Here is a 23,110-nt window from a genome sequence, read left to right on the forward strand (position 1 = left end):
AGACTAAGAAAGCAGTTAGACCACATGAAATATCATCTTCACACAGTGAAACTTACGTTTGCCGCCTTTAAACGCATGCATTTAGACTTGGCTTTTGCCCTAAATCTGAAATGTGTGTTGCATACTCAAGACGGTGCCAAGTTTGAGAGATGTTTGAATCAGAGAACATAGAGAAGCGTCATAGTTTAAATCAAATGACGGTTGACGACTCCTCGACTCCAACGTCAATAAGGGTGATTTTGCAAAATCAGCGTGTATGTCGCATCTATATTAATCTATGTTTGAATTGTTGTAGTCATAACCTCACAGTTTCGCATGCTGGAACTGTGCAACTGTGTTTAATGTTTGTCGACAAGTTGTAAGATCGACTACTAATTCATCTCCGCTGTTTGCTGTCATTACATGTAAAAATAATAGATTTAAATTTGGCATTTAAGTGTACTGTGGCTATGGTGCGTGATGGTAATACATATTACCGCTCTGAAATATACCCCAGACCCGAGATTTGGTAGTAGGAATGCAATTAATAATGAAGTGCCGAAGAAACATTATTGTAATAATTTTACCAATGATGAATTAAACGTGGAACACCTGGACGTTTCCAAAAATTTTTTAATGATGGCAAATGCTCAAATCCTTATGAAAATTACTACAGCAAGCGGGTAAAATGTAATGTTATCTGTAATTAATTCTAATAACAATTTGTTTCAAGACAGATCACTTCATTTTTTGGTTTCTGGAAAGACGTTTCGATTGTTGGTGAATTGCACTTGGGTGTGTGGGTCTACAGTATCATCGAGTAATATTAATATCTTTGAAGGTAAATAATTTATAAATATTTCTGTAATATGTGTCAGACTAAAAATTATATTGTACTTTTAGACTCCCAAAATCAGTGCTGCCCATCATACATATCTATCAACGAAATGTAGTCGTACACGTTATTGATGCGCAAGGAGTGGTTTAAGTTTTTCTACTAACTTCATGTAAGTGACATTATTCATTATATTTTCATTGTCTCGACCATTTTCATAAACAATTTTCAATTCTACTTAATACCCTAATTCCCTAACGGGGAGTAGTCACATGTCTGGAAACAAAAATAGTTACGTCAACCACATAAAAAAAATCGGCGTTCGAGGACCCATGAGGTACCCGACACTTTGGGGTAATGTCGCTAAAAGTTTTTCGGGTAACTGGGACCTGCTTCCATGTTCTAATTCACTTGAGGTCAAATTTTACTGTTTTATGTTACGAGTATATCTTTAAAAACTTACTATGAGTTGCATACACACGATTAAAACTGTGCTTTAATGTTAAAAACATCATAGAACTACAAATGAAAGTACAGATAATATATTTTTTTATGATACTTGTCATATGATTAAGCTCGTGAGAAACACATTGGGTGATAAAGGCATTATTTTTGGTAAGCAAAACAATGAAATTAAATGGATGTACATTAAAGAATTAAATAATGTTCAAATAAATGAAGGGTTGCGTATAGGAACACGATTAAGTCGAAAGCACATAAACTATCAAAATAACAGAATGAATGCCAAGCTAGCTGTGCAGACTTTGAGCGGAAGTGTTGGCTAAAGTATTTGTTTATTTGCACAGCATAAAATATAATAACATTAGTTGTGATGACAATACTGTAAGTACAGCAAATTTTTATTTCAATTTTAATAACATTTTATACAGATGAAATGTAAATTTTAAGTTAGTGTTATGTTTAATTTTCAGAATACCTTATTAATAGGAAAACCCATTAAGATTGTGCATACAAGAAAATCAAAACTAAACCAAAGATGTCATTACTTCAATTTCGAGAAGAACTAATTCGTGTATTACTCGAACTACCGCCAAGAAGTAACAATTTAGAACAACCGAGTGTTCAGAGTTGCAGGTGTTCGTTGGCGGCGAACCCTTTGTTCCCCGGCGATCGGTCTCTTTCATAAGACCGACAGACCTACTAAGGCAGCCGCCAGTCACACCGCCAACACCAAACGTGTAAGACCAAGTCGGTCCGCTGCTTATATAAAAATAAAGCCTTGATTGTGATTAAAGCTGTTTAATTAATTCAGGTCCTTCGAAGCAACAAAATAAGATAACCATAGCACATTGGGTTTTACAATACGAAAGACCGAGCACCTCAAAGAAGACACATCCAACACCTTTTAAAAGAAAATCGTATTTCTTGAACTGCGTTGTCTGCAAAAAGATTGACAACAAGCGGAAGCAAACAGTTTGGCGTAAAAATTACAAAAACCAGCCTCTTATGTGCCCGGGATCATGCTTTGAAAAACGGCACATATAGAAATGTGTGCATTTTTGTATTTGATATATTGTTGAACAACTGAAATTATTTTTGATAGTTTTTAATAAAAAATTAAAAAATAAGTTATAAAAAAATTGATTTTCTAACTATAACTGCTATAGCAGTTTTTGGGCCCACCATAAAACTGCAATTGGACTTTGTCGATTTGACGCGTGGTTGGTTGTCTACTTTATAGAGTTGATTGGTACAAGCACAGTATAGAGATCACTCAGTAGAGACAACTCGCTATTTTTACTGACCCGTTTTCATGGGTGGTCGTTTGTCTTGTGACCATATGAGGGCGCGCAACGCAAGGTACTTCTCCTTCTTACACATTAGGACATTGAACTGTGGTACTTTGGTTGTCTAGTGACTTTAATGTGAAATATTTGAAATTTGGCAGTTTAGTTGCATTGGTTTTGATGATTTAAGGCTGATCTTCCGGTGTAATTATTGCAGTTAAGTGTAATTTTTACAGAAACATTTTAAAAAGCGTTGTTCACGTTTACATAGAACCATTGTTTACTGTTTAATTTTTTTTGTAAAAAAAAATAAATGTACATACATATATTAGCGTTTTCTAATAACGTTGAATTTTACAACCATGTACAGCCATCACGAAAAAGAAATTAATGAAACGTAAAATCGAAATCAGAGAAGCGGGCCACATCTAAATTTCAACACGGCTGTGTTATAGGGCCCTTAATTAATTATTTATTATAATAGACTGTGTGGTTTCAAAGGTCAACTAGTTATTACACTATTTTTAAGTCTTCCAAAAATTCATTTGCACAAAGTGTGGTAAATTGTGTACACGAATCAATTTTAAAGTGAAGCGTTTGTGATACTTTTTAAATTGGGTGGCGACATCTAGAAATATTTTGGGCAACGACCACCGATGACGGCTTAAAATTCTGGTCAAAAAGATCAAAGGCGCCGACACGAGTTGTCTCTACTGATTGATCTCTATACTGTGGTACAAATTTCATTTTGATATCTTGAAAAATCACCGCGATACAGCTGTGGCTTTCTGAGCACCTCCCGCAAAAATCGACTGTCGTGTTAAATATAACAAAATAGTATATTATTAGCCAAGGTTGCAAAGCCAAGCAATCTAGACCGAGCGCAAATTAGAACCCGAGACGCGCAGCGTCGAGGGCTCTGAAGCGCGAGGTCTAGAAGTGGCTTTGCAACCGTGGTTAATATACTATTTTTTTCACTAGTAGAAACCATAAGACAATAAATTGAAAAAATAAACGTTCAATTTTTTGACGCAACATGATTTTGTTTTGATTTCTAATCAAACTTAATCTAAATCTTCAACACAAAGAAAACCGTTTATACTTGGTCTGTCTGTCGCTGAATTAATCATTTTATCTTTTACCGTCTACCAACTATCATGCGTATACTCAAGTAATGTTTATAGCACACATTTGTTTTTGAACCGGTGGTCGCAAAAGTTGAATTTGCTACCTCTAAATGAGTCGACATTTGCATGCGTCATGGCTGCTAGTGAAAAAAATATATTTTCCGTTTTGTTATGGGATGTACCATGTAAGGTTTAAAATGTTTGGTGCCATAATCAAATTTAGCCCCCAAAACGTTACACATACTTGTATTCACTGTTGCTCCATCAAATGTTGTTGAATAGCAGTGAACACCTGTATCATGTAAAAGTTCTAGGCAGCTACTTAGCAGTTGCAGCTGGTGACCTTTAGAAATGGGGGGACACAGTTTGATTGGTGAGTTGAATATGAAGATATAAAACAGGTTGTCATTACCAATTAATAGACGAAATTGTGTGACGGAAATAAATACCAAAATACATTCAATAAAAATTAAAAAGGGTTTCTCCACATACATTTTTGCCTTCGGTGTTCATGGCATCTAAAAGTTAATTTTGGATAGTTTTAGGCATTCCTTTAAAAACCGTTGCTTCTTTCAAATGATCTGATAAAGTTCAATTCAACCATAAAATCAATCAGACCTCGAAATATACCTGGATTTTGTGATTCCCTACTTTCGTCATGTCCACGTAAAGCAAATTCAAACACTCCACAAAATTTTATGCACATTATCAATCGGCGTAATATATATGGCGATTTTTGTCGACCCTTGCGTTATGTGCCCGAATATTATTAATATAAGCGGTGTGTAGTTGTTTCCGAATGTCTGTATTACCGAGAAGAATATTTATCATACGTGTTCGCGCGAAGGAAAATTAAAACCTGCGATAGTAACTCAATCCTCCAGAGCACGATCGCAACGGGCTCAAAACCTAGTTGTATCAGGCGCATATCAGGCGGCTACGACGTGTAGTTTCCATGGCAACGGTCCATTCGGTCTCTGTGCCGGGCTTTTATCAGCATTTCATCAGAAATAACATATCATATATCCAAGACACATCTTTAGATGCAAGTGGAAGTAAGTTTTGATACATTTTATACAAGTGGAGCGAGATAAAAAAAATAGTTTTGATAATTATGATACAAATTTCCGGATAATTTTTTAAATATGGTGTCCAGTGTGTTTGTAGACGTTGTAATTTTGGGGGGACACGTGCTCTTGTGCCCCCCGGCACCAGCCGCCCCTGCTACTTAGTAAATTCGCCCTTTCACGAGCAGTCAAACCTTTTATTAAAAAATAACCAACTGGAACTTTCCACCCTTCATTAATAGATACTGGCATAAAAACCAAGGCGTTAGTTGCAGCTGGAACTGAATCACTTGTGTGCATAAATTCCGTTCCTAGATCAACACCTCCATAAAACCTCTCTTTGTTGAATAGTATCTGCTCCCGTATACCCATTTCATCAACAGTTAATTGATGAAAAGAGGTTGTGGCTTCTTTTGTTCTACTTTCAATTTTATTGCTTTTATGGCTTCGCTAGTAAATCCTGGCTTGCCATCAATGACACAATACCACGATCTAATCGTTGATGGATGTGGCAATGCATTATGCCATGTTTCTCGAATAAAATAATATGCTTTACTCGAATAAAATTGCAGTGTCAAAGCAAAACTTCTCAAAAAGCAAAACTTCTCAATTCAGGGGGATATTGCGTTCATCTTTTGCACTTCAATTGCCGAAATATCAACTGCTTTACAGCATCAGGAAGTGAATTCTATAAATAAATATGAAGTTATTTTTCTACAAAAAAGTAAAAAGCTATGGACTTACTAGTATGGTGTCACCTACACTCCATAAAGTAGAACCTTTCAAAATTCGTGATTTCTGTTCGAAGTATGCTTATAATACTCCTTCATTCACATCTTGCACTCTTTTCTCCTTGTACGCCTTTTTATACTTTTCCTTTGATTTCTCGGGCAATAGGGAATTGCGTGCCAATGTGGCTGACTCTTCAACATCAAAAGATACTGATGCAACACCATCTTCCAACATTTTGACTGCAAGAAACACCCAAAACACTTCAAACGTTAAAAAATTGCAAAATATTGCGTTGCTTGTTTGTATTCCCATGACAAATTTATTGCATTGAAAGGGACTTGATATTTTATTATTCAATAAAATTTATAATGAAGAGTTTTTTACCTAATTTTACAAAATCTTGTGTGCAATTTGATAGGAAAAGTGTTTTTCCACATTCACGACATGTTTTTGATCTCGACTTCGTCTCGATCAAAAATCTCGTGTCTAGAATGTGGAAAAAAGTAACTTACTATCTTATTGCACAAATAGCTATTTCCTCACTATTTATACACTTTTTAACTTACAGTGGTAATATAAACACATCGAAAAATTGAAAATGGCTCGTCTTATTTACACCTATAGCCTTGGTTACCCGACAAAACTTACTATCACGATTGATGATAAATAATTTCGAATATTTTTTTCCCTGACTTATATTTAATTTTTTTAATTACCGTGACTTTTCCAGGTTTTCAAGGTTTTCCAGGTTGCTGGGAACCCTGAAAAACACAAAATTATTAGTTTTTTAATCAATTATATGCTAATGAAGATTCTGTAGTTACCTTTTTGTACTTTTAGGTTTGATATTCTTGTTCTCTTCATGAGCTTCATTTTTCATCTTCGTGTAATTGTTTAAAAGTATATTGTAAAACACATCTAATATTTTGTTAAAGGGATTACGAATATTCTGTCCACAGTTACATTCCTCCAACTCTTTATAAAAATTATTTCCCTGCAGACTTAATTCTGTTAATAGCACAAGGAGTAAATGTTGATTTACATGTGTTAAAAACTTATTTTCAAAAAAATCATTACTAACAATTTATTGTAAACCACCAACCATGTGAAAAAAAAAATGTCTCTGCATGGGATATATAAGCCAATAAGTTGAAGAGTATCAAAATAAGTGTTACACACTTTTACAGAACGAGCTACCTAGCCACGAACATGTATTTGTGCATCTACATCAATTTTACATAATTCTAAATAATTAGAAGTCAGCAAATCATGAAAATCAGTTAAAGAACAGTCAGTACAGTTTTGATTTTCAGGTAACAAAAGACGTGAAGACATCCTTATTTTTTAAAATTTCAAACAATATTTGAATGCGAATTTTTTTTTTCTGATTCCAACGCCTATCTGTACGAAACATTGTTACATCCTGACAGAGCTCCGTAGCGACCAAATCGTCGTTATAAATTGACCGTTTGCATTTTCCCCAGTCAGATATATGATACTGAATGCATATTTTGTAAAACTGATTAACACTGTTGTGTTACGTTCCAACGCTTTAACCCTCGGATGCCGAAGCTGTTTTTTTTTTAAATAGACCCCCAAAGCCCGTCAAATTTGACCTATCCAAATTTTGGTTCAAATTTTATTATTTCAAGTTATATTTGCCTATTTATTATGTTTTAATAAAAACAAAGTCCCCAAAAAATATGTGTATAAAAAACAATAGTTAAAATTTAAAATAATGTACTAATAAAATACTTAAAATTCGATAGTTCTATTGTTCACAATTTTGGCAGAATTTTGACACACCTATTGTTACATGTGCTTTGCAACCAAAAATGGCGCATTGTCCACATTTTTCAGAATATTTGTAGCATTACCCTCTCTTTTCGTTTCTGGATTGCTTATTCCTTCCAACTCTTTCTATATCAACTACAGTACCAATTGCTATTTGGACACTTCGAGGAACACCATTAAATCCATTATGGGAGGCTTCACTAGCTGAGGACCGAGCCCTTTTAGAAATAATCGTCTTCCGCAAGAAACACTTTCTCCGTAATCTAAAATGAAGTGGCATCAAGTATTCACATATTGTCGACAACACCAAAACAAGCATAAAATAAAATCCAGGAGAAAAAATTTATAAGATTGAAGCAATGAATCACAAAAAAGTGGTTCGCTGGTCAAATTTGACGCAGCCTTGGGCATCCGAGGGTTAAATGTATCAGCTGTTACAGTACCTCTCCCGTTAAAATTTTGACTTAATTCACGCCACTTCTGTATCCAAATGAAAATTCCTCTAAAAAGGAAATTTTTGGATCATCAGGTCCCATAATTGGAGTAGCCAGATCGTTTATTTTTATTTTACCCTTGATCGTGTTTTTGGTGTTCACTATATTCCACCATTTTTTTATTATGTCCAAGAAACCAAGAAAAGCACGGTGTCTTCACACCCAGGGAGTCTCTTTAGTGCTGCAATGGTAGATTCATGAAAAACATTATCTACTAGAAGAACATTCTGACATTCCAAGTTTGAAAGATATAAAGTTTTTCGTTTAAGTTTAAAGGTTTTTTTAATAAGAGAAGTTTTTTTCACTGTCATGGAAAATTCTCAATTTTTTAAAAGATGCATAACGTACTTTAGTAGTTTCAAAATTTTCGTAATAACCTGTCGAAGTCCAAAGAATTGTTACGGTACTTTTCGAAAGCCAGAAAAACCAAGTTTGGCAATCTTTGATCATTGAACGCGCGGGGAATCTATTCTGGTTAAAACAGAGAATGTAGATTCACAAACAGCTGTACTGCATTCAAAAATTCGCCAATAATTATTTATACGTTTTTAAAGGCAACCCTTTGTTTATAGATCTCCTGAAAAACATTGCAGTTTTCAATTTTCCCTAGATATGCTTTAACGACCACCATTGCTGGTTTAATAAGTGCAATATCGTGGTCATACGGCAAATACAAATGTCCTCTTATGTTGATGATTTTTTTTTAAATCTTCCTGAATCTACTAAACCAATAGATATCTTACAACAGTGTGATTTTTACTTTGTTCACAGCAGTTGTCACTAAAAATATGGAGTTCTTCTTATTAAGTACATAATCATTAAGGAAGCTGCAAATTTCAGTAGGAAATTCACGAGCTATACCTTCCTGGTAGATATACAGTTTCGCTTTTACAAGCTTAGCGTCGTGTATTCCAACCAAATACATTCACCCAGAGTTAACGGAGACAAATAAATTTCTTGCACCGGTATATTCGGCAAGGATAAATTTAACGTACAATCAAAACAAACAACTGCGGTATTTTTATTTTCGTCACACAATTTTTTTACATCTTTCAACTATGTGTCAAATACTTTTGCTTCTCTTTCGTTCATTCAATTCATTCAATTACGTCCCCCAACAGGCACGGAGGCCCAATTACAGGAGAATACACGACACCCAGAGCCAGGGTGGGAATCGAACCCACGACCCAAGGTGTAGCGGCCAAGCATGATGCTAACTAACCCACCCGGGTCCTTTGTGTTCTATTAAGTCAACAGCGGTGTTTCGTTTTTGTTGCTCGTCAACCTGGCTTCTCAACTGTGCTTCCAGGTGTCCATAACAACAGTGTGAAAAAAAGTCTAACATTGTTTTTACATTTAGTCTTTCATCAAAATAGTACAAATCAAATTAGATAAAAATGTAAAAAATCTGGCAAAAACTTCCCGTGCGCTCGCAATTACTTAATAAAAACGGACACATCCAACTCAAGAAATATTAATGGCATAAAAGAAACCTCTGCAGCAGCAGTTTCGTTTCTGCAACTAACCAATTTAATAATATTTAATAAATTTAATAACAGTATTTTAATATTAAAAATAATGAAGTCATAGATAGTTTTTATTTTTTGACGCTATTAGAGTCTCCTATTTAAAGTGTACTAAAAATAATCAACATCACGATTTTCGCAAAAATGTCATTACTTTCCTTTTTGCAATTAGGGATTTAATTGCCACTATAATTTACTATTACAAAATCGCCCGGGCCTCAGTCACTTTCTGATGTATTTGAAGACAAATCAATGTCACTCTTAGAAGAATCAGACATTTCTTTTTTTTTACTTTCTCTTTCCTTTTCTCCTTCTCTTGTCTTGTCTTAGTTGCCCAAGATTCTCTGATTTTGCAATAATTTCTGCGTTAGTATACGGCCTTTTTCTTTGTAAACCACTGTCTGTGATTCCTTTGGAGATCAGTACTTAAATCCTAAAAGGCTATCTTTAGGTGTCTCAACTTGTCACCTCATAATTTGCTGAATTTGTATACGATTGACCATCGTGTTGCAGTGTATCACTGTTTGTGCATTTAGAGACTACGTTTTTTCATATTTTTCATAATCCTTACTTTTTTGCTTCCCTGCTTGCAGTTGCTACATTATGCTTTGTCTTGTCTTAATTCTATAAGGTACTCTTGTTTTGTAATAATTTTTGTACCATTACAGACCCACTTTCTTTTGCATATCACTATTTGTGAGCCCGTTTAAAATTGCTTCTCCATAAAACCTAAAAGGATATTTTCAACTGATGTGTTACCCTCGGGATGAGTTTCTTCCACAATTGTTTTATTTTATTTTTCAATGATTAGTGATGATGATTTTTGAACTTGCCTAACTTAGTTCCTATCTGGGATCAACAGTAATTATAGCTGTTGAAGCAAGTTAGCAGTTTCATAAAGGAGCCAAATTGTTACTGGTTTTACTCTTGCAGCTAACCAGTCGTAATTTTGTCATAATGAAATATTTGTGTTCGATTTTCTTGTTAATAAGTGTACACGTAGTTTTTTCACCTTATTTGTATGTTTGCCCATCAGATCAATAAATTTATTGTAAATAATAATTTGCTTGGTCCTGTACCTACATCTCTTTCCTAAAGTGTCTAAATTCTACATACATTTTAACATTTCCAGTGATCTTATACTTTCGTAATGGCTTCCATTTCATTTTAAGTTTGGATTTAATGCAAGGTGTAAACCGAGACGGCACTTTCTTTTTTGAAAATGTTTGGTCTTTGAAACAATTGTTTTAATTGCGAATAACCACTTATGCCTATTTGTTTTAAAAATTACGAAAGAGTACGAATTGTCTTAGATTGTACTAAAGCACCTGTATAAACCCCCAAAAAGTTATGTTGTCGGATAAGGTTATATTGGCATTATAAAAAAGACCACACTTTGAAATTTATGACCGCTGTTACCCTTGTGGATTTATATGTTATGTAAGCCCTTCTTATGGAGGGAGGGCATCAGATAAAAATATTTTTGAACAGTTAAAATTACTGGACCAATTAGAACCCTATGTAAACCAAATTATGGTCGATAAGGGTTTTTTAATCGACAAGGTATGTGATGAATATGGTATTAAATTGGTAAGGTCCGTATTCTAAAAAAAAAAAAAAAAACAATTTACACAATCTCTAGCGTTAAAATCTAGGGATATATCGTCCGCTCGCGTATATATTGAGCGTGTAAACACGAGAATTAAAGTGTTCAAGATATTCAAAAATACTTTACCGTTACATTTAATAACTCCAGTTTGTTGTCTGATTATTACACATGTTTCTTAAATATGCACCTAAAACTTTATGTGAGTTTTCCAAAGCGCCTATACTCTCAAGATTGATATGCTGTTGAATGAATTTTATCAATATTTAGCAAACTGCAAACTTCATTCATTGTATTTGAAATAAATTCAGTTCCTTGATCATTGGTTATTATTTTAGGAACTCCATATCTTAAAATAAAATTTTCGACAAATGCCTTAGCGATAATTACAGTTTCTTTGTTTTCTAACGGATAAGCTTCTACATATTTTGTTACTTCACATTGTAAGGTTAAAATATATGGAAAATTGCTTACGTCTCTTTCGATTGGACCTACAATATCTAGATATATTTTTTCAAATGCAGTGTTTGCTATTGTCGTTACTGCCATAGGTTCCTTTATACTATTACTATATTTTTGTCTTTGGCAACTATCACAATGTTTAACAAAATTACTAATATCCTCTGTCATGCCTTTCCAAAAGCAATATTTTTAATATTATTTGTCATGCGCTCTACACCCGCATGTCCGCTAGTTGGAAGTAAGTGAAAGTAATTTAAAAGAACATTTTTCATATCATTGTATGCTATTTTTAGGATTATTTACAACACATATTCTTGGAAAATTTTGATTATTATTTAATCCTACGGCTTTCTTATGTTCACTAATCATACTAGGTAGCTTTTTGACTTCATGCATATTACTTCCATTTTTAATAACGATTAATTCTTGCACGTTTATTTCCTTGCATAGAATTTCTAAATCTTTAAAATCTGTTAAAATTTTGAAATGTTTACCATATAAGTAAGGTCGAAAATGTTTTACTGCCCATACAATGGCAAGTAATTCTTTTTCAATAGTAGAATATTGTGCTGCAGCTTTATTTAAACTTCTGCTTGCATAAGCAACTGGTTTTCTATTTTTATTCGATAACGCTGCTCCTACTGCAAACCCACTTGCATCTGTTTGAATAATAAATTCATTATTTTCAGAAAAGTATCATCATCTCCATTAGCTCTTGATATTGTTAAATTTACAAAGAGAGTTTGTAGCGCCGTATCGGATTTCCTAGTTAGAGGATGTATTTTCACGTCTGTAACTAGTGCTTGTTCTGAGTTATAAGTACGATTCAGCCTAATTTTTGCGCTTGGAGACAAACGAGTTTTTAAAACAAAATTGTGTTATTATTTGTATCCAACATGGTATCGTATAATTCAATGGCATCTAAAAGTTGCAAAGTGACACCTTCATTACCATTCATTATTGGGAACAGATTGCAAGCTACTTTGAGATCGAAAGCCATTTTGAGAAAATCGGTGCTTTTTTCTTTCGCAAAACTCAAAATTTCGTGGTATTCCTTCTTAATGGCAGCTACGGATTTTTTAAACTGTTCAACTTCTTCCTCAGTATACAAGTTCAAATCTTTATCAAATAACTGTTTGTAATTGTAAATATAGTATTTTGGCTTCCTCTACTTTTCTAATCAAACATTCACCCTTATTGCGCCGGTCACTCCCTATTTTAACTAAATATGTCCTAATATTTTTCAATTCGTCATAGATTTCCTGTACTGCTACCATCTAAAATTACATTAGAAATCAAACTTAAAACAAATAGCTGACCCTTAAAATTGATCATCCGCCAAATGACTACTTATTTCTATTGCAAATATAAAATTCAGCAAAATACAATATATCCATTTCGCTTACAGTGGCTTTTTCTCGTGTATCGATGTCCTATCAAAGTTCTCAACTTAAAACTTGCTGCGTTTCGATTACCACATATCCGCTTGTGTCATTACTAGAGAGCGGATTTCTGTCGGACTAGGCAAGGCCAAACTCGGTACGGCTCGTACGGGATGGGAATTCATTGCAGTTACGAGCTGCACATCGTTTATTTGCGATTAGAATAACGCTGCTTCATTGCACTCTGCTGTTAATTCCCGTTCTCATTTACTTAGACGTTTGATTAATAAATCGTTAATTGTATTTATGGAATAAGTAACGATTAAATTCAGTGATTATGTATCACCCGCTACTGAGTCCCGGCGATCCAGCGCGTCCCCACCTATAATCGTGACGTAGCCCGACGGAAATCCGCTGTCTAGTCATTACACCTTCATTCCGTGTTCTTCACCTGTACAAAGTTTACAAATACACAAAATTTTATTAAAAGGCCATATTTCACTGCACTGACGAAAACAACGCACAGACACTTAACTAACATCCAGTGAAGGTCGTCTGCAAAGATCTATTCCTCGGTTTCGATTGTCTCTACCTGTATGGATCTTCGTAGGTCGTACCGCCGAATTTCCTGTTGTGCTGCCCTTCACAGGTACTGTTGACGCAAAACAACACAATAACGCAAATAATCACCCCTGTGAGTCCCAATATTGTCCATTCCATACTCGAAAAAGAAGTTGCAGCATTTCCAGTGCCTGTTTAGGCTATTGTTACCTCCTCCTTTGACTGTGATTTTCCCATTTTTTGTCTGGTGACCACGTTATTTTTTTCAATAGGTAACTGGCAGGGTCGCCATGTAGTGCTCGTGTAGAGTCCTGAATTTAGCCAGTCCACGCACTATTGAAACTCACTATTTAGCTACTACTTATCTTATTATTCTTCTCTCGTACACCACTTGGTTGCCTCTCTCTACTCACTTACACACTCACTCACTCACTCACTCCCTCCCCACTCACCCACTCACGCACTCACGCACTCACTCATTCACTCATTCACTCATTCACTCACTCACTCACTCACTCACTCACTCACTCACTCACTCACTCACTCACTCACTCACTCACTCACTCACTCACTTCTTACTTCGTAACTACTTAAGTAATACATTTCTTATTAGTCTTATTACTAAGGAGATGCAGTTTTAGGCCAGGCGCCTCCCACCACTTTCCGTCAGCGGCGTCCGCTGTTATTGCTTCGCTTCGCCCGTCGGTGCATGTTCGGTCATTTTAATATTGGTGATTGGGATAGCAGGCATCGCATTTTGCCGTTGCAGCTATTATAAAATAATCTACGTCTCATCCGTGTATTGCTACGTGGAGCCGATGGTTATTAATTATTATATAATAAAAACAATAAACTACTGATATGTATGTTAAATCTTGCATTTCGCCGCGCGACACTGGAGTGGCAATGATAATGAGGAGTGGGAAGTATAACCGCGTCCTTGAACTATTTTTGCATCTCTCTACTTATTACATACATTATTGCTTAGAAGTAATTTCACCACGAAAGGGTACAGGGGCGGGGCGGGGCTTAAGATGCGCGACTTGTAGTCGGGCTAGCAGTGGCGTAACATCGATGTATTGAGAAGGGAGTTTCGGCTGAGTAATATTTCTTTCAAAAACAATTAAAAATAGAGCAATTTCCACAAAAGAATACAGACAACCATTTAATAAAAATAAATTTATAAAAAAATAATACGAGCCCTAACAACTAAATATTGGGACAACAAAAAATTTTTATAAAAAAATCACCAAACTTTTTAACAAAAATGTAATTTATTTTAGATAATTAAAATTTTAAAATTACTTCGTTTTGCAAAACTGTTAATGTTTACAGCACAACAAAAACTGATTTCTAACTCAAACAGTGACATAAAACTCTAAAACAACGTAACATTTTGTGACACATAAATATTGGGACACAGCAAATTCAGTAACTGGTCATATCTCCTTTTGCCTTAATAACTGCAGGAATTCTTGCCATCATACTTTCAACTAATTTTCTGCAATACACAGGAGTTGTTACCGTATCCTACACTCGCGAAATTTCCTGTTGAAGATTGACAATCGCTTGTCGTGGATGATTTCCTAAATATTTTTTTATTTCACGCCATACCGTCTCTACTAGATTAGGATCTGGGCTATTCGATGGTCAGGGCAAACATTTATATTATTATTCTTTGTAATAAGTGTTGTAGGTGTGTAACTTGAAGCATCATCTTGTTGAAAAATATAAATATCAACAGGATAGACTGCTTCAGTAGTTGTTAATATTTTTTTACAAAGTCTCGTGACATTTGTTTGAATTTGTGATTTCCCTTCCATGAACGTTGTTAACTGGTCTTTAAATTCCGTTAATAGACATGCACCCCCAAACCATTTTTCCGCTTGCAAACTTGACTGATTGTTTAAGATAATCCATATTAAAATTCCTTTTTTATTTCAATAACTCTTTTTCGACTATTATCTCACCCATACATCAAATTTGGACTCAGCGTTATATATTACTTTTCTCCAATTTTTATTTTGGTCATATTAACCAATTTTTCTTATGGGCAGTTTTTAATTGTAGTTTTACTTTAGCCTAACACAATATAAATAAATAATAAAGTCAATCAATGATAGCTTTATTTAAGATTTACAATGTAAAAACCAAGGCCTGATTTGTGTATCCATTCGCGACAATATTGTCTTGAAACATTTAGTTGGTTATCGCTATTCCAGCAACTAGTAATTTCTCTTGAAGTACTCCGTCGTCCACTTTTATAAATTTTCATCAGTTGTCGTTGATCACGCGGCTTCACAAGTGGTGGCCTACCGGGAATTTTACCTTTTATTCCTATGGTACCTCTGTCTGCGTAATATTTTACGATGTTTACCATCGACGACTAAGCTATTTAGAACAAATCTTCACTTTTTCTTATCGATTTTCCATTGCAGTACTGCGAAATTATTATTTTCAGAAATTTTACTAAAACTAGCCCACCACTAACTATTTTCTTCTAAGTGAAACCAACACTAGTATGAAATGCTACGATCCTTATAATAATGGCAGCATTTACCAGCTACTACATTTGTATTTCGATGGTATACTTAGCAAATTTTCTCGGGTGTCCCAACATTTAAATGTCAGCAAAAATGGCACATTTTTTATTTAGGTGACAATTTTTGCGCTCTAAGAAAATTTATTAATTTGCAAAATACCTCACTCTCTGCCAAAATAGATGCCCATGCAAAATTTGCATTTAGTCCAAACGAATTGAATGATATCAAAAATATATACCAGATTTTTTTGAGAAATTGTCTGTGTCCCAATATTTAGTTGTTAGGGCTCGTATTTGGTAACAAAATTGGCTTACGTAACAATAAATTATTATAATGTATCACAAAACATTTGGTATTTCTAATTCCTATTAAACGAGTTTATAATGTGAGGGATTATAGCATGAGTAAAAAATTTCACGAACCCCGCATTATAAACCCGTATCATACGCTATTTTATAGTCGACTAGTCTTAAATCAACAGTTAAATGTTTCGATAAAAGCGGGGATCAAACTCTGAGAATTAGCAACCCATGATATTAGTTACATGGTTTTTAATTTTCTGGCACAATTTGTCAATTCCGTAAAGTCGGATTATAATAAGGCTTAACGTCTACTATCTTTAAGTCCAAAGTAATAATCACAGTTCATATTTTAGCATAATTGTCGTTTATAGAGCCTCTAGCTATAATCTGATGAAAAGATTAATCTGAATCGTCACTGTTGTAAAGTAACGGTGCCACCCCAAGATAATCGTGATCACGTCTACCACCTGACGTACTGGGCTGCTGATCGTCAGCGTCGTCATCTGAACTAAAGTCTTCGTCGGAGGAGCCGGTATTTACCATAAACTCAAACTCCTCCAACGCATCATCTAATAATCTTTCTTTAATGATATATTCGTCTTCCACTTTAACGACGTTTCGACAAACAGCAGCCCAATTATCTGCCGTAAGTTCGGCAAATCGCGTTCTTGCCAACTTTTCGACATCAGGCAGCTTAAAGGTAGTGTTCCGTTGAGCAACCCAATTTTTTACATTTGCCCAAATTTTTTCAATTGGGTTTAGCTCGGGATGGTATGGCGGCAGTCTTAGCACTGCATGACCAAATTCTGCCATCAGAGTATAAATGTTTATTTATACGGGTGGCACTTTTAAAATCCTTGATAACTTCATAAATTTCTGGTTTAATCAATGTTTTGTCCACCACGATGTCTCTTTCTTCCAACCACAACAGCATATCTGCTTTCCGTATGGTGTAAGTTGGTTCTTTAATTTCTCTGACATTATGATATGAGGCATTGTCTACCACTAAGACTGAATTTGGTCGCAGATTTGGTATTAACTGAGATCTTGCCCATCTTTCAAAATTATCCCAATTCATGTCGTCGTGATAGTCACCCGATTTAGTACCTGTTATAGATAAAAACAAGTTTAAACATTGTGGTTAATATGAATAAAAGACTACAAGTTACCAGACGTAAATATTAAAAGTCCGTTCTCAACAAATCCACTTTCATTCCCAGCATGAACAATTATATTATCAGTCTTCCGCCTCTAGCAAATGGTTTACGTAATAATTTGTCGCTTCCATCAGTCCATTCATATGGTGTCGTATGGCTGGAATTAATATAAGTTTCATCTGTGTAGACAATATTACGGCTAGGGATTCGCAAAAATCGAGACTAATCTCGTTCTCGTCTCGGTATCGCTTAAAATTCGGGACGATACCCGAGACCGATACCAGAAAATAAGCGAGACTCACTTTCGAGACCTTTCGCCGAAACTCTCGGCGAGATCGAGACCAAATGCCGAGACTCTCGAGTATCGGTTTTATAAAATTATATGTAAATAATTTGAAAAAAACATTTATTTAGTTCTATTCTAATAAAATATAAAACAGAGAAAGATAATTAAAAACGAGTACGTTACGAGTATATAAAAAAATCAAAGCATAATTTTATTTGCATGAGGGCAATGAGCCCAGGAACCAATACACAATTGACTTCGTGCAGTTTCGGCTGTGAGCCGATTTCTTTCTTTCCGCATAATTTGTCCTGCCCTTGAAAATACTCTTTCCACAGGTACGGATGTAGCAGGTATGGCTAGAATATCTTTGGCCATTTTTGCTAAATTAGGGTAAATACTTCTATGAATGTTCCACCATTCTAAAATGTTTATGGTAGGTGCTGGGGCTGGTTCTGTATAATAACGGTTAAGCTCAGTTCTCCAACATTCTGCTGGAGACAAATTAGCAGTGGTGTCGTCAAAAAATGCCAATATACTGCTTAGGGGATTGTTGTCTGTTGATGCCGTTGATTTTGTAGGTTGATGCTTTGGGTAGTCACTGTCCTCATAATGGGGGTAGTATTCCTGCTGAAAAACTTTTTCAAAAAATACCACTGAATAATGTTTCAACTCTTTTCCCCATGCAGTTTGATCGAATTTCCGCAGGTTATGACGCGGATCTAATAATAGAGCGGCACAATAAATCCAGTTAGTTTTTCGATAGTGTTTCAGGATTTTTCTTTTTCCATTTTCACATGCATTATAAAAGCATATGTCGGTTTCGTCAGCAATATTCAATGAATTCATGAATGACTCCAGTCTATCAAGTAGTAAATTAAAGGCTATAACGGTTAGTGATAAGGTAGGATATTGTTCTCCTTCCAAAACAACTGAAAAATTTTTAAAATATTTTAAAACTTCTTTCAATTTGTTCACCCAAATCCATTCATAGGCAGTTAGAGAATAGCGCTTTAAAACGGCATTATTTTCAGAGAGCAGTTATAAAGCTTCTTTCATACTGTAAGCAACTTCCAGCATTGCCTGCGTACTGTTCCATCTAGTTGATACATCTAAAGGAGGATCCTTGTAGGTTATTCTTTTTACTTCACAACAACTTCTAAACTTATTGCATCAGAATTTTCTTCATTGTTCTCATCAGCACTATAATCATCTTCATGATCCTCTGTTCGTACCTCTTCTATTTTTAGAGTGTTTAAAATATCTTTCACGCCTAAGTTGCAAATGTGTGCCATACATCGGAAGTGGCTATTTTTTTCGTCAAATCTAATGCTTTCTTGATTCAGAAGTTTTTTCAATTCTGCTATAAACATGTCGTTGGCAGAAGCATTGTCCATGGTGATGCCTTGAATTTTTTCTTTAAGACCGAAAAATTCTATAGATGAGTGAAAGAGTTTTGCAATGTCTAAACCTGTATGTTTTCCATCAGATGGTAAAAAATCTAAAGTTAGAGAACATAATTTCCAGTTGTCATCTATGTAATGTGCTGTTATTCCATAATAAGATTTTCTGTTAACAGACGTCCAACCGTCTACAGTAAAAGAAATTTTACTGCTAGTGTCAAGTAAAAGTTGTTTTACATTTTCACGCATTTGTTCGAAATATTTGAGAGTTGTACAACGTAGTTTGTCTTTTTTTGGCATTGATAGATTTGGAGAAATTAATTTGAAATAATTCGGTGTAGCTTCGTCATCAAAAAAGTTATACGGCAAACTTTTTCTTGATGTCCATATAACTGTTTCTTTAACAAAAATGTCTGTTGCAGCGGCTGTTTTCACCAGATGCTGAAAAGCAAAAAAATCGTAGTTGTATTTATATAGGTTAGTAATCAGAACTTATTACTTAAAAACATGTGATTACGTTATTACGAGTATTATTATATGAAATATGTAAAATCTTTTTTTTTTATTTAAGATTTTGAGAGATTTTTAGAGCACGGAGCTTTGAAGCAACCAATGCAGTTAGTTCTGATTTTTTGTTTTACAATCACATTTTGTGACAATGAAAGACTATTGTTTTACACAACTTCTAAAAAAATTTAATTGTCGTCAGAGGCAGAGGCATTAAGTTTTGCTAAAAAAAATCATAAAACAACCCAAAATTGGGTTTTCAATATCCAATTATGGTTCCACAGTAGGACCTTTTTTTAAAAAGAGTCGAGCCCCCAAAGAGTAGCTAATAATTTTATAATTTGTTTTTTAAATTGGAACTAATGATTTTTTCGCAAAAGATTCAGCTTTAATTATCACAAAACGTGACTGAAAAAGGATAAATTCGAACTCACTGCGTCGGCACCGGCCGTTTCAAACTTTGGTAAATCCCCCTGTTAATTATATATTCGAGAAGTGAGAAAAAAATAACATTCACATTCACACAAAAACCTATATTTACCTGTATTTACCTTTGAAGTAGACTTAAATGCATCCTCCAGTTTCAGTTGCCCTTTCTCTGCGACATTAACATTAACCCCAAATATTTCTTCATATGAGTTTCGATGTATTGACTTTAAATGTTTTTTTAATCCACTTGTGTTGGAATCCTTCATTTTTATACATTTTCTTGTCGAACACAATTTACAAACACCTATTTTAAAATTATTTTCCATTTCAAAATGAAAAAAATCTTTGACAGTTCGTTTTTTTTCTGTGCTTGCAGTCGAAGGTTCACTGTCACTATCAATCGCGTTATTAAGATGTACAGATTCATTATAATTTGTTTTCTTTGACTGCATCCTAAAGATCCTTGTTCAAGGTAAAGCCTACTAAATTTTTTTCAATTCTTTCTCAATAATATCTCAGTCTTGCACGTCAGCGAATAATATTACAATGCTCGACAAATCATTAGAAATTGAACTGGTTTTCTTAATTCTCAGAAAGTTCTTGACCCCAGTGGATGTAGGAAAACAATTCTAGGAAATAAAGACTGTAGCGAGACTTTCGAGACTCTCGTGAGACGATACCGAGACTATAATAATCGAGACTCTCGAAAATCGAGACCGATACCTACGTTTCGAGATTTGACGAGCCCGATATCGAGACCCATTAAATCTCGACGAGACGAGACGAGACCGAATCCCTAATTACGGCCTTCTGCTCTATATTGCATCAGATTTTTCAAGTACTTTATGCGTTTCAACCGTACGTCTTGTGATTCCATTAAAATCTTCCTGATTTTCTTCCACCTTTAATTATACTTAAACATTGCAGAGAACAAAATTATCAGTTAAAAAAAAAAAATATTTACCCAAATCCAATTTTTTTAGGATTCTTCTTAAAGAACTTTCACTACCTTGGAAAGGCAGCTGAGCAACTTGCATTTTTTTTTAAGAATGGTAAAAAGTCATATTAACAATATTAGTGCGAAAGTATGTACTAAAAAAAATACATGCTCGTAGTACGCATGTATTTAGTGCAGTCATTTCCAAAAAATTTCGGGCAAGATGAGCAAATTAGGTTGTTATAGATCAATGAAAAGCAATTAGAATATGACTTTCACGTCAATTTCATTTGCCCGAATTTTTTTGGTCCTATTTACATGCTTTACAACTAACTCCACGCATGCCAGGGCATTCCAGAAAAATTATGAATAAAGCTAACAACTACACTTTCTACTGTTACGAAAACCCTAAGCCCTAAACCGAGGTTAAAACATGCAATATTTGTAAAATCCTTGAACCATAAACATAAAAAATAAAAAAAAATAACATAATTGACCTTCTGTCTGCGTTTTTTTTTTTTTTAAATCTCGCCATTTGTTTTTGAATAACTAAACTGAATTATGCAATGTTACCAGGTATTGTTGGCCGTCTTTTTTCAGTGACATGAAAATCATAGAACATTTGACGAATGGTTTTCTGAAAATTTTCGTCTATGTTAGTGACTTGGTGCAGGTTTTGTTTTTATAGAGTAGAGAAGCTTGATTTTTTCCCAGATTTGACTTTTTCTTGCTCTTTTGCAATGCTTTGATATGCATTTATCGAAATTCCAGTAGCTGCTATTACACGTTCTCTATAATTTGTTATGGGAATTGTAATTCCCTCTTCAGCTTCCCGTTTCATGAAATCCATGACTCTTGCTGTTATTTCTCTAGTTTGAGAATGAAGAGGCTTACCTCTGCCCATTTTTGAGGTGAACATTTTCACTTGATTTAAAATCAAAAAAAGGCAGTAACGTACTGTAAAGATATATATATTTTTTTAAAACACTTGCACAAAAAATTACAACACTTTATACTTAACGGCAAAAAAAGAACAGAAGCAAAATTGTGTTGAAAAAGACAGATTTTTTAAAAACGGACTTCCAAAACACACGGTCAACAAAGTAAAAAACGCAACGTAACACGGGAAAGCAGTGAGCAAGCACGAGACACAGGAAGAAATGCAGACCAGAAGAAAAAGACGAGACGAGACAAGAAAAGGGAAGACGAGCAACGAGACGTAAACTTGTTTGTATAGTTTCTTTTATTTTTATCAAAATTCCCATTTTTCTTGAAAGTAGAGTTCTGTTTACCCAAAAATCGCACGTATAGTTCGCTCCCGCGTATATCCGCTACCGCGTATATTCCACATCTTTTGTCTATTCTCTCCAAGAAATCATATAGTGCGCGGCTAATATACGGTTGTGCGAAAAATGTATGAGCCACAAAATAAAAGGAAGCGAAAAGCGTTTACGGCTGGATTTAAGTTACAAGTAAGTAAATATCTAAACAGAAGGTTTTTCACATCTACTTGTCAAATGTGGCAATTAATTCGAAGTAAAGTACCTAATGTAGGTACCTATTTTCCTACTTATGTTTTTTTATATCGTCCGCTTCGCAGGCAAAACCTGAAAAAAACTCGTTTAGGCCGCAGACTATACGCGCAATTTTAGGGTAATGAAAAAGCGTAGAACATATTTAGAGTATTGTAAACGTTCTTGTCAATAACAATTTAATGACATGATTTGTCAAAAAAAAATCCGCCTTATATAAATTGGTCGATGATATCATAAACAATTACAGTTTGCATATACGCCTCAGCACTTGATTCTCCTCAAAAATGTTCACATTGGAAGGTTGGTTAATTTGAGTTGTTACAATAATTAAAATTTAAACAAAAATGTTAGCCCAATTCACAATAGCAAAAATTACAAGAAAAGAAACATAAGAGTTGTGCACTTTTTCATTGAATACGACTGTAAGTAATTACGTGATTTTGACGTTAGTTGGTATTTTCTGTTTTAAACAACACTTTTATTGAACTCATACATCATAATACAGCATTAACAAATCTTTAAATTCGTTTAAAATTGATATTTAAATTAACACCAATTATTAATTCTTACGAAGTATTTTAAATTATAATTCCTTTAAAATATTCCAAAATCGAAATATTTTGAATACCCCTCGGATTACATCCAGCATTTTTTTAAATTTTCATCGCCGCTGCCACTGCTTACACGATATTTGGAAGACC

At 34.4% G+C, this 23,110-nt stretch overlaps 1 protein-coding gene across 1 annotated transcript in view; it reads left to right on the plus strand.

The window, feature by feature from the left end:
- Positions 1-325: 325 nt before the first annotated feature.
- LOC135143210 (myb/SANT-like DNA-binding domain-containing protein 3) overlaps positions 326-23,110 on the plus strand; it is a 152,322-nt gene continuing 129,537 nt past the window's right edge. The window contains exons 1-3 of the mRNA XM_064075088.1: positions 326-669; positions 717-820; positions 883-986. The gene's annotated coding sequence lies outside the window, so the exon portion shown is untranslated. The remainder of the gene's footprint in view (positions 670-716; positions 821-882; positions 987-23,110) is intronic.

Source organism: Zophobas morio, unplaced genomic scaffold (genome assembly GCF_036711695.1).
Source record: "Zophobas morio isolate AGI-343-1 ecotype UQ-CSIRO unplaced genomic scaffold, CSIRO_AGI_Zmor_V1 ptg000058l, whole genome shotgun sequence".
In the NCBI taxonomy this organism is placed as follows: Eukaryota; Metazoa; Arthropoda; class Insecta; order Coleoptera; family Tenebrionidae; genus Zophobas; species Zophobas morio.